A 12464-nucleotide genomic window follows, 5' to 3' on the forward strand; every position below is an offset into this window, starting at 1 on the left:
TATTTTTGAAATCTGATTATACTGCTTGCATCAGTTACCTGATGTGGAATAGAGTTCCATGTAGTCATGGCTCTATGCAGTACTGTGCGCCTCCCATAGTCTGTTCTGGACTTGGGGATTGTGAAGAGACCTCTGGTGGCATGTCTTGTGAGGTATGCACGAGTGTCCAAGCTGTGTGCTAGTAGTTTAAACAGGGAGCTCGGTACATTCATCATTGTCAACACTTCTTACAAAAACAAGTAGTGATGACGTCAATCTCTTTTCCACTTTGAGCCATGAGAGATTGAGATGCATATCATTAACGTTAGCTCTCCATGTACCTTTAAGGGCCAGCCATGCTGCCCTGTTAGAGCCAACTGCAAAGTCTCTCTTTGTGGCACCTGACCACATTACTGATCAGTAGTCTAGGTGCGACAAAACTAGGGCCTGTAGGACCTGCCTTGTTGATAGTGTTGTTAAGAAGGCAGAGCAGCGCTTAATTATGGAGATACTTCTCCCCATCTTAGCTACTGTTGTGTCAATATGTTTTGACCATGACAGTTTACAATCCAGGGTTACTCCAAGCAGTTTAGTAACTTCTGTGTCCTTCAACTTGATTAATCTGATTTGGCGTGCTCCCATACATCTGACTATCATTTAGGTTGTTATCTTTTGCACAAGAGGCCAATTCTATCGTCTTGAGAAAACATATGTGTCAGTATTTATAACATTAACTTGTACTAGTTTAATACTTGGCAATATTTTTTTGAAATGCTGATAGTAGAAATCTGAATGCAAGTTACATAATTCTATCTCTATTAATCAAACTCTTAGTTTTTTAAGCATTAGATTCAGAGTTATATACCGTATTTAGAGTGTTTGTGGAGGCAACTGTAGAGCTGGACACCATGTTTTGGTTGAAATATGTAGATTTGAAAACATTTCATTTGAAATGAGAACGCAAAATGTATCTGCTATGAAATCCATACTCACATATTCATATAATCTGTCTATGATAAAGCATGAATTTTTCTGAAACAAAAAACCACACAGTCCATTGTCATTCAAGCACATAATCTTTATTGATGGTTGTCTTGACAAAATATTACTTGACGTTCTGGGTGGTCTCCATCATAGCTACCATGTAGGTCAATGGAATGGGGTGAGGAGCCAGAGCCTCCTAGGTTTTGTAGTGGAGTCAATGTAGCCAGAGGAGGACGGAAACTAGCTGTCCCCCGGCTACACCATGGTGCTACTCTAGGGGGTGTTGTAGACCTTCATTGCAAAACCAGTTTGTTTTAATCAGGTACAGTATTTGGTTACGTGAATATATTTAGCATAGTTTTATCTAAAAATTATGACGTTTTAATGTTTAATTATTTCGTATTTTTCTGAAATTCACTGAGTTCGATGGTCCTCCTCTTCCTCCTCTGAGGAGCCTCCACTGTTACACAACATAAGCAGTCATTGGTGTTAGAGGGTTAGTGTTGACAGATATGACTGTGGGAGACTTGAGAAACTCATACCAGGCTTGAAAAGTAGAGTGCTCTACTCACAGTGGTGCACAGCCATAAATCAAGATGCAGAACACATATAAGAGAAAGGGAAAGTGATTCTGTCACGACTTCGGCCGAGGCTGCCTCTCCTCCTTGTTCGGGCAGGCTTTGGCGTTCGTCGTCACCGGCTTACTAACCACTGCCGCCCCAATCATCATCACAATTGTCTTGTCTTGTCAATCACACCCACCTGGTTCCTATCCCCTAATTAGTCCATGTATAAGTGTTCCCTCTGCCCCCTTGTCCTTGTGGGTGATTGTCATTTGTGAGAGTAGTGTAGCTCGGTGGAGCTACTTGTAACGTTGTGTTGCCAGGGTAGATTTTCCCCTGTGCCCTATGTATTGTTGGATATCCGTTACAGTGTATTTGCCAGGGTGATAGTTTCCCCTGTGGCTGTTTCGTTGATCGCTATTGGAGCGCATTTGTGTATCAACGAAGGAATAAAGTCTGTATTCGGTGATTACCCTCCTGCGCCTGACTCCTTTCACCACACTCATCACAGATTCATGCATTCAGATGAATTGCTTTTATCTAAACGGATTTCTTTGGCCTGGCTCCTTATTTGTGTGAACAAACAAGTCAGACTGACTGACTGACTGCACCTTTCTGATTTAGCATTGCTTGTAAAAGAGATAATATCTCTAGATTGTGGTCTAGAAAATATTGCTTTATCATGTCTTCTTTATGACATCTTTGTTCAGGCAAAGGGGGTCTGTATGTTTCTACATTGGGGACATTGTGTGCCTGGAAGAACCAGTTATGGAATGCCAATGGACAGGGGTTGAGTTTCGGGTGAATCTGGTGATTGACAGGGGCTCTATGTTGCACAGCTGTGCTTGGCTCCGTGTGACAGCCACAAACAACCAGATAATGTTGTTGCTTCTTTTTGTAGTCTGTCGGTGCAAAGAAAAGTGTTTGTGTGTAGCTTGCCTGGTTTAGGTAACAATTACGACAGTCAGTGGATGGTTTGTTTTAACACTGTAGGAGAGAAACCAGACAAACCGACAACAACATCTACAACCTGTTTATTCAGAGAAGATGCTAGTGTTAAATGCTGTAGTATCAAACGGTATCTGGGTGGAAACGGTTCTCTGACAATGGCTAAAACCCAGAGTTAGGATATCTAAATGTGAAGGAGACAACCAACCTGTCCGATTTGCAACAAAAATGGGAAATGTTTTGAAATAATCCTTTGTTGTCTCTTCAGGGTGTATCTCTCTCGCTCTCCTGTCTTGTCAACGGTTGTGTGAGCTGCACTGAATCCCCCACAATTCATTTCACTAAGCAAAACGGTCACAATTATGGTGTTCGAGAGCATCAAAGCGACTGCCGACTGGCTGATCTACAAAGAACCTTGCATCATAAATAATGACTCAAAAAATGTATGCACTGTAAGTCGCTCTGGATAAGAGCGTCTGCTAAATGACAAATGTAAAATGTAAAATGTATAATATGTTCTGAATTATAAAAGGCACAGGTTAAGATGAGGCGGTATACCTTAGTTTACACACAAACAAACTATTGCATGCTCTATTTATATAAAGAATCAAACTAAATGTCAGTGTAAAGTACATTCTGAATGTCAGTGTAAAGTACATTCTGATAGGAGGAAAATAAATAAAGGTATTCCTTTACTTTGCAAAATCTTTTTTTATCTGCTTTCAGTTAGAGTTTATATTAATTTTAAGATTAAGATTAAGATATCTTTATTGGTCAAGTGCACACAAGGTCCAAACTGAAATTTGACTTCTGCTTTTTACCCAACCCCTCCGAAAGACACACACATACAGTTTTTTTGGAGCGGTGTGGGGTGCTGCCACACTGGATGCCCGGGGAGCATTTGTTGTGGGGGGTTAAGTGCCTTGCTCAAGGACACAACAGCAGGCAATGGCATCTAAGATTTGATACCAGTAACCCTCCAGTTGCCAGCTCACTTCTTGTCGGACCCTGGATTCAAACTTGCAACCCATTTGCTGGCTCGCCTCTCTAATCGCTAGGCTACCTGCCACCCTTTATGGGTGATTGCACAGTAGGCACATCCTGCCATCCAAACTTAGAGGTGGGTGTACACCATTAGTTTATTTAACCCTTATTCTACCAGGTGAATTGACTGAGAATAGAACACATTATTATCAGATTGGGAATTTAGCTAGGACACAATGGCACACTAGATTGTGTGGTCTGTCTTTTTGGAGGGAAGAGGACAGGCAGAGGTCACGTTACATAGTTCATGCTTCAGACGTTTTCTTCTTTGGGTTACTGCATGTTCATTCCTGTCAAATGTGTACATTCTTTGCTTGTGTCTGATAAACAGAGTAGCAGCAGCGTATTTGAGGATTGTGTGTGAGTGTATATGCATGTGGGTGTGTGTGTGTGTGTGTTTGTGTGTGTGTGTTTGTTGGAGTATCGATGTGAGTGCGTATGAGTGAGTGTGTAGAGTCCTGTGAGTGTGCACAGAGTCAGTGCAAAAATAAATAAATATATAAAAAGGGTCAATGCAGATAGTCTGTGCAGTGATTTTGTTAGCTTTTTAGTAATATCTCGAGGACTGATTTTCGTGGACAGATGAAACGGCCAGAATCTGTCAAGGCTCACGTAGAATAATGTGATTACCAGCGCCGCTAGTTCCTGGTTTTGGGTTTTCATAATTGATTACTTGGATGAATCAGGATTGGGGCAGTGATTTTCAAGCCTGTGTGCGGATGATAAATGGTTTCCACTAGTTTCCACAGCTACAAAGTAAACTTGGCTATATACATTGTTTTTGCTTTTTGGCCATGATAAGCACGGGTGAAATTAGCGAAAGGGAGGGCTTTGGTCGAAAGTTTCTGTTTGCGAGAAAGGAGACTTCGCTTCCTTCCTTTGCACAAAGGTAATCATAATTGTTAACGGCATCCCCCAGAAGTAAAACAGGAAATTACAAACTTTCAAGAGAAACCTCTGGGTAACTGAGATTAGCTATTTAGCAGTTTTATGGCTTGGGATAGAAGCTGTTCAGGAGCCTGTTGGTGTCACGTACTGGTACCGCTTGCCGTGCGGAAGCAGAGAGAACAGTTTATGGCTCGGGTGACTAAAGTCATCAACAATATTCCTGGCCTTCCTTTCACACCGCCTGATATAGAAGTCATGGATGGTAGGGAGCTCGGCCCCAGGGATGTACTGGGCTATTTGCACCACCATGCAATCGAGGGTGGTGCAGTTGCCATACGAAGCAGTGATGCAGTCAGTCATGATGCTCTCAATGGTGCAGCTGTATAACTTTTTGAGGATTTGAGGGCCCATGCCAAATCTTTTCAACCTCCTGAGGAGGACGACGCGCTGTCACGCCTTCTTCACGAGTGTGTGTGTGGGCCATTTTAAGTCCTTAGTGATTTGGACACCAAGGAACTTGAAGCTTTAGACCCACACCACTACATCCCTGTCAATGTGGATGGTGGAGTGCTCACCCCCCTGTTTCATGTTGTACACATTTACATTTTAGTCATTTAGCAGACGCTCTTATCCGGAGCGACTTACAGTTCATGAGTGCATACATTATTATATTTTTCATACTGGCCCCCCGTGGGAATCGAACCCACAACCCTGGCATTGCAAACACCATGCTCTACCAACTGAGCTACATCCCTGCCGGCCATTTCATCCCCTTCGCTGGACGACGCTGGTACACGATGAGCTCCTTGGTCTTACTGACGTTGAGGGAGAGGTTGTTGTCCTGCCACCACACTGTCAGATCATTCACCTCCTCCCTGTAGGCGGTGTCATAGTCACTGGTGATCAGGCCTACCACCATTGAGTCATCAGCAAACTTGATGATGGTCTTGGAGTCTTGCGTGGCCACTTAGTCATGGGTGAACAGGGAGAACAAGAGGGGACTAAGGATACACCCCTGTGTGGCCCCCATGTTAAGGGTCAGCATGACGTAGGTTATGTTGCCTACCCTCAACACCTTGGGTCAGCCCTTCAGGAAATCCAGAATCCAGTTGCAAAGGGAGGTGTTCAGTCCCAGGTTCCCGAACTAGGTGACGAACTTGGAGGGGACTATGGTGTTGAACGCTGAGCTGTAGTCAATGAACAGCATTCTCACATAGATATTCATTTACAGTTACATTTTACATTTTAGTCATTTAGCAGACGCTCTTATCCAGAGCGACTCACAGTTAGTGAATACATATATATTTTTTTAAAATTATTATTATTATTTTTTTATGCTGGCCCCCCGTGGGAATCAAACCCACAACCCTGGCGTTGCAAACGCCATGCTCTATCAACTGAGCTACATCCCTGCCGGCCATTCCCTCCCCTACCCTGGACAACGCTGGGCCAATTGTGCGTGGGTGAGAGCAGTGTGGAGTGCAATTGAGATTGCGTAGTCTATGGATCTGTTGGGGTGGTATGCAGATAGGAGTTGGCCTGTGGTGTCTGGCATGATGGAGTTGATGTGTGCCATAACCAGCCTTTCAAAACACTTCATGATTACAGATGTGAATGCTGCTGGGCGGTAGTCATTGTGGAAGGTAGTCTTAGAGTTCTTGGGAACAGGAATGATGGTGGTCAGCTTGAGACGTGGGAATTAGAGACTGAGAAAAGGAGAGGTTTGTAATATTCATATGTGTCAGCATACTGAATTGTAATTGGATGCATTATACTGTCATATCATACTGTGCTATGATTGGTTAAGACCACCCAGGTGGTGAGGTCATTCTAAAGACGATCATGGCCAGAGACACATGGACATGCCAGTTATAGCTAGTTAATAAAGAGCTACGTTTATAAATATCCTGTCGTCCTGCATTTTATTATTTTGTACAAAGCATACAAAACAACACATGGTGTCAGAGTAAAAGGACTAAAATATGGATTTAGCTGAAAACAAGACATGGTGTCAGAGTAAAAGGACTAAAAGATGGATTTTGCTGGAGTTCCTTCACCTCGAATGGATTGGGGGTCTACAAATCTACCCGATGCATGGCGTAAGTTCAAACAGCATGTGGAGCTAATGTTCACGGGTCCTCTGAAGGAAAGAGGAGAAGAGCGAAAGTGCAGCTACCTGCTCCTCTGGATCGGTGAAAAAGGGAGAGACATTTACAACACACGGACACTTACCGAGGCTGAATCAAAGGTGCTGAAAACATACTACGATCGTTTTGAAGCATATGTTGTGCCAAAGACCAATACAATTTTCGCTAGGTTCAAATTCCATGAGAAAGTACAAGGCGCTAGCGAATCGTTTGAACAGTTTGTCACTGAGCTGCGTCTGCTTGTGAAAGACTGTGATTATGCAAACAAGGATGAGATGGTCAGAGACCGTATTGTATTTGGAATACACTCACCGCGAGTGAGAGAGAAACTTTTGAATGTTGGATCAGAGCTAACGCTGGACAAAGCTATCGACATAGCCAGATCTCACGAGCTAGCACAGGTTCAGATGAAAACCATTTCAGGCGGCAGCACGAGCGCATCATGTGAACAAGCAGTGCACGCAGTCAGGCAGACATCAAAGCACACCTCCAGTGCCCAGAGAGCATGTTTCAGAACGGAGACAGACAGAACTCCAAAACAGAGCGACACATACTCCAAACGCCCCAAAACATGTGGATATTGTGGATACAAAGTGCATGGCGAACAGGGGAATTGCCCAGCTAAAGGCAAACAGTGTACTAAATGTGGAAAATGGAATCACTTTGCAAAAGTGTGCAGAGTTTACCGTGGAAAAACAGTACATACAGTGAGTGAAGATGAAATGTCAATCAAAGAGTCAAATGCTGATGAACTGTTTATTGATTCAGTGACACAGAAAAGTCAGATATCAGAGACAGAGCAAGCCTTTGCTGACATTGAGATAGGAAGACAAGGCACAGAGCTAAAATTCAAACTAGACACTGATGCACAAGTAAACATTATTCCTCTGAGTAAGTACAGAAGCTTGACATCTGAGTGTGAGCTACAGCCCACCACGCGCAGACTGACTGGTTATGGTGGTGAACAGCTCCCAGTAAAAGGCACATGCACTCTCAAATGCAAATACAAGGAAAGGGACATGATGTTGGACTTTTACGTTGTTGACACTCGAGCACCTGCAGTGCTAGGTCTTAAAGCATGTTTAGACATGGACCTTATCAAGCTAGTTTTATCAGTGACAGCACCAGTAGAGATAGAGAATGTCATGGAGGAGTTTGCTGATGTTTTTACAGGAATAGGACTATTCCCAGGAGAATGTACCATTCACCTTGACCCAGACGCAACACCTGTGGTCTACCCACCGAGAAAGATTCCACTTGCTCTCCGCGCCCGTCTGAAGAAAGAGTTGGAGAGCATGGAGCAATCTGACATCGTCACCAAGGTTACAGAACCGACGGATTGGGTCAAAGCGTTAGTGGTGGTGGAGAAACCACGCACAGGCAAGCTCAGAGTATGTCTCGACCCAAGAGACTTGAACAAAGCTATCAAACGCCCCCATTACCCCTTACCGACGCTAGATGGCATCACACACAAGTGTCATGGACGCCAGATCAGGCTACTGGGCTATCAAGCTCACAGAAGAGTCATCTAAGCTCACAACTTTCAACACACCATTTGGACGCTACAGGTTCCGTCGCCTGCCTTTTGGGATTATCTCAGCCCAAGACAAGTTTCAGCGAAAGATCGACGAGGTGTACGAAGGCCTCGACGGAGTCGTGGCAGTTGTGGACGACATCCTTGTCTATGGTCGAACCAAAGAGGAACACGACAGAAACCTCAACGCGATGCTGCAAAGGTCCCGCGAGAGAGGAGTCCGGCTCAACCCCGAGAAGAGCACAGTCGGCGCTACAGAGGTCAGCTACTTTGGACATCTTCTCACAGCGAATGGAATCAAGCCAGATCCGCAGAAGATCTCAGCCATAAAGGAAATGGAGCCACCAAGGAACCGCGCAGAGCTGGAAACAGTGCTTGGCATGGTCAACTACTTAGCCAAGTTCGCACCCAGCCTCTCCAATGCTAATGCACCTCTGCGTCAGCTGCTAAAGCAGTCCAGTGAGTTCCTCTGGGACAACCAACACGACATCGCTTTCCAGAAAGTGAAAGACTTGATCACGAGAGAACCAGGACCAATCCTTGCCTACTACGACCCCAACAAAGAGCTCAGACTCCAGGTGGACGCGTCAAAGTATGGACTAGGGGCAGTGCTACTGCAAGAAGGAAAACCCATCGGCTACGCTTCCAAATCTCTCACAGACTGTGAAATCAACTACGCTCAAATCGAAAAGGAGCTGTATGCCATTCTGTTCGGATGTAAGCGTTTCCATCAGTATGTCTATGGACGACAAGTCATTGTGGAATCAGACCACAAGCCCCTCGAGTAAATCATGAGGAAACCGTTAGCCGCAGCCCCGCCAAGGCTACAGAGAATGATCCTTCAACTACAAAAATACGACTTCACAATCACTCACCGTCCAGGCAAAGACATCCCTGTCGCAGACACACTCTCCAGGAAGTTTCTTACCTACAAGGACAGCAGCCTCAGTGAAGGCATGGACATGCAGGTGCACACTGTGTACAGCAACTTACCAGTTAGTGACACAAAACTGAAGGAGATCCGAGCAGAAACAGAAAAAGACACACAACTCACACAGCTGAGGAAAGTCATACAGTCAGGATGGCCTGAGGAGAGGAGAAAATGCCCTCAGAGCGTCTCAGAGTTCTGGAACCATCGTGACGAACTATCACAGATCAACGGAATCATTTTCAAAGGAGAGAAAATCATCATTCCTACCAGTCTCAGAGAAGAGATTTTGACAAAGATCCATGCTGGACACATGGGCATGGAAAAGTGCAAACAGAGAGCACGGGACATTTTGTTTTGGCCCGGAATGTGCAAACAAATAGAGGACATGGTTGGTAAATGCCTCACCTGTCTTGAATGACGCCCCTCAAACACCAAAGAGCCAATGTTACCTCACCGTATCCCAGACCGACCCTGGCAGGTCGTGGCAACCGATCTGTTCACGTGGAACAACGAGGACTACATTATAACAGTGGACTACTACAGCAGATACTTCGAACTCGACAAGCTTCACAGCACCACATCTGCAGCTGTGATACACAAGCTGAAAGCAGCCTTTGCCAGGCATGGCATTGTAGAGACTTTAATATCTGACAATGGGCCCTGTTACAAATCAAATGAGTTTGAATCCTTCACAAAAGCATGGGAGTTCACACACGTCACCACAAGCCCACATTACCCTCAAAGTAATGCCTTGCTGAAAAATCTGTGCAGATCGCTAAATCACTCATGGACAAAGCAAAAGCAGACAAGAGAGACCCCTACCTCAGTCTCCTTGAATACCGCAACACTCCAGTTGACAACTTCAAATCACCAGCCCAGCTGTTGATGAGCCGCAGACTTCGCTCAATCCTTCCCAGCACCAACCAGCAGCTGCAACCTGAGGTCGTCAGCTACAAGGAAATGCATGCAAAACGTGCACAGAGGCAACAACAGCAAAAGCGATACTACGACAGGTCAGCCAGACCACTGCCACCACTGAATGACGGAGAGTCAGTTAGAATCCAGGAGCATGGCAACTGGAAGCCAGCAGTCGTCATCCAACCAGCTGACACTGAACGTTCATATCACGTTCGCACCGCAGAAGGAGCGGTGTACCGCCGCAATCGTCGTCACCTACTGAACACAAAAGAACAACACACTGACGAGATGAACTGTTCCCCTGAAAGAGAACGGGATGGACTAAACACAGACACAACACAACATACACCATACTTACCTGCAACACCACAAGAACTGTTGACCGACACAGAAGCATGCTCAGCTTCATATCACACAAGGTCAGGAAGAGAGGTCAAGCCTAGAGCTGTCCTAGACCTGTGAAATGTCAAAGGGTGTAGGCGGATCGCTGCCCTTAAAGAGTTTCCAGACTGTAAACTTGTTATTGAAAGTTAACTTGAAATGCTTTGGTATGGTATTTGTTTGATATGTTGAGATGTCATTGCTACAGTGAAAAGCTGAGTTGCTGAGAAATATTTGTTCTAAAAGTAACAGTATGCTGAATCATTGTTTGTCTGTTATGTTGATGCAGTTGGTGCAGTTTAAATGGTTACTTACCTCGAGTTCAAACTACAGAGCATATATTCAAAAGAAACGCTTTATTGTTCTACATATTTTTCTTTTTTTTAAAGAAGGGGGATGTAATATTCATATGTGTCAGCATACTGAATTGTAATTGGATGCATTATACTGTCATATCATACTGTGCTATGATTGGTTAAGACCACCCAGGTGGTGAGGTCATTCTAAAGACGATCATGGCCAGAGACACATGGACATGCCAGTTATAGCTAGTTAATAAAGAGCTACGTTTATAAATATCCTGTCGTCCTGCATTTTATTATTTTGTACAAAGCATACAAAACAAGACAAGGTTGTAACTGACTGTTCTGTGCAAGCTCTGAGAACGTGCCCTGGAATACCGTCCGGCCTCACAGCCTTGCGAGTGTTGACCTGATTAGCGAGATCACTCAGTCCTCTGGATTGGTGGGGGCCCTCATGCATGGCTCTGTGTTGTTTTTGTCGAAGTGTTCATTAAATGTATTGAGTTCTTCTGGTAGAGAGGCATCATTGGGCAGATCATGGCTGGGCCTTCCTTTGTAATCCGTAATGGACTATAGCCCCTGCCACATGCGGCGGGTGTCGGAGTCTGTGTAATACGATTCCAGCTTGTTCCTATATTGTCCTTTTGCTTGTTTGATGGCTCTGTGGAGATCGTAGCGGGACTTCTTGTACTTGTTTGTGTCCTCAGCCATAGCCTCTGGGTTGGCTGCGATAGCCCTGTGCGCGGTAAACCTTTCGTTTAGTTTAGTGCCAACCTCTGTGTTAAACCAGGGCTTTTGATTGGGGAAGCAGCAAATCTTGTAGACAGGAAGCAGGAGTATAGAGTCATGATCTGATTTTCCAAAGGGGGGACGAGGAAGGGCCTTGTATGCTTGTTTGTGGATAGAGTAACAATGGTCAAGGACTTTATCGCCCCTAGTGGAGAAAGAGACGTGTTGATAATTGGCCCTCTTTCTGGGACTCACCCACAAACAGGACCAAGCCTGACCTGCTGAGGAGTGACGGACTCCATCCTAGCTGGAGGGGTGCTCTCCTCTTATCTACCAACATAGATAGGGCTCTAACTCCTCTAGCCCCACAGTGAAATAGGGTGCAGGCCAGGCAGCAGGCTGTTAGCCAACCTGCCAGCTTAGTGGAGTCTGCCAATAGCACAGTCAGTGTAGTCAGCTCAGCCATACCCATTGAGACTGTGTCTGTGCCTCGACCTAGGTTGGGCAAAACTAAACATGGCGGTGTTCAGCCTAGCAATCTTATTAGGATAAAGACCTCCTCCATTCCTGCCATTATTGAAAGAGATCGTGATACCTCACATCTCAAAATAGGGTTACTTAATGTTAGATCCCTCACTTCAAAGGCAGTCATAGTCAATGAACTAATCACTGATCATAATCTTGATGTGATTGGCCTGACTGAAACATGGCTTAAGCCTGATGAATTTGCTGTGTTAAATGAGGCCTCACCTCCTGGTTACACTAGTGACCATATTCCCCGTGCATCCCGCAAAGGCGGAGGTGTTGCTAACATTTACGATAGCAAATTTCAATTTACAAAAAAAAAAATGGCGTTTTCATCTTTTGAGCTTCTAGTCATGAAATCTATGCAGCCTACTCAATCACTTTTTATAGCTACTGTTTACAGGCCTCCTGGGCCATATACAGCGTTCCTCTCTGAGTTTCCTGAATTCCTATCAGACCTTGTAGTCATAGCAGATCATATTCTAATTTTTGGTGATTTTAATATTCACATGGAGAAGTCCACAGACCCACTCCAAAAGTCTTTCGGAGCCATTATCGACTCAGTGGGTTTTGTCCAACATGTCTCTGGAC

This window comes from Coregonus lavaretus (genome assembly GCF_964263955.1).
Source record: "Coregonus lavaretus genome assembly, chromosome: 40".
NCBI classification, from domain to species: Eukaryota; Metazoa; Chordata; class Actinopteri; order Salmoniformes; family Salmonidae; genus Coregonus; species Coregonus lavaretus.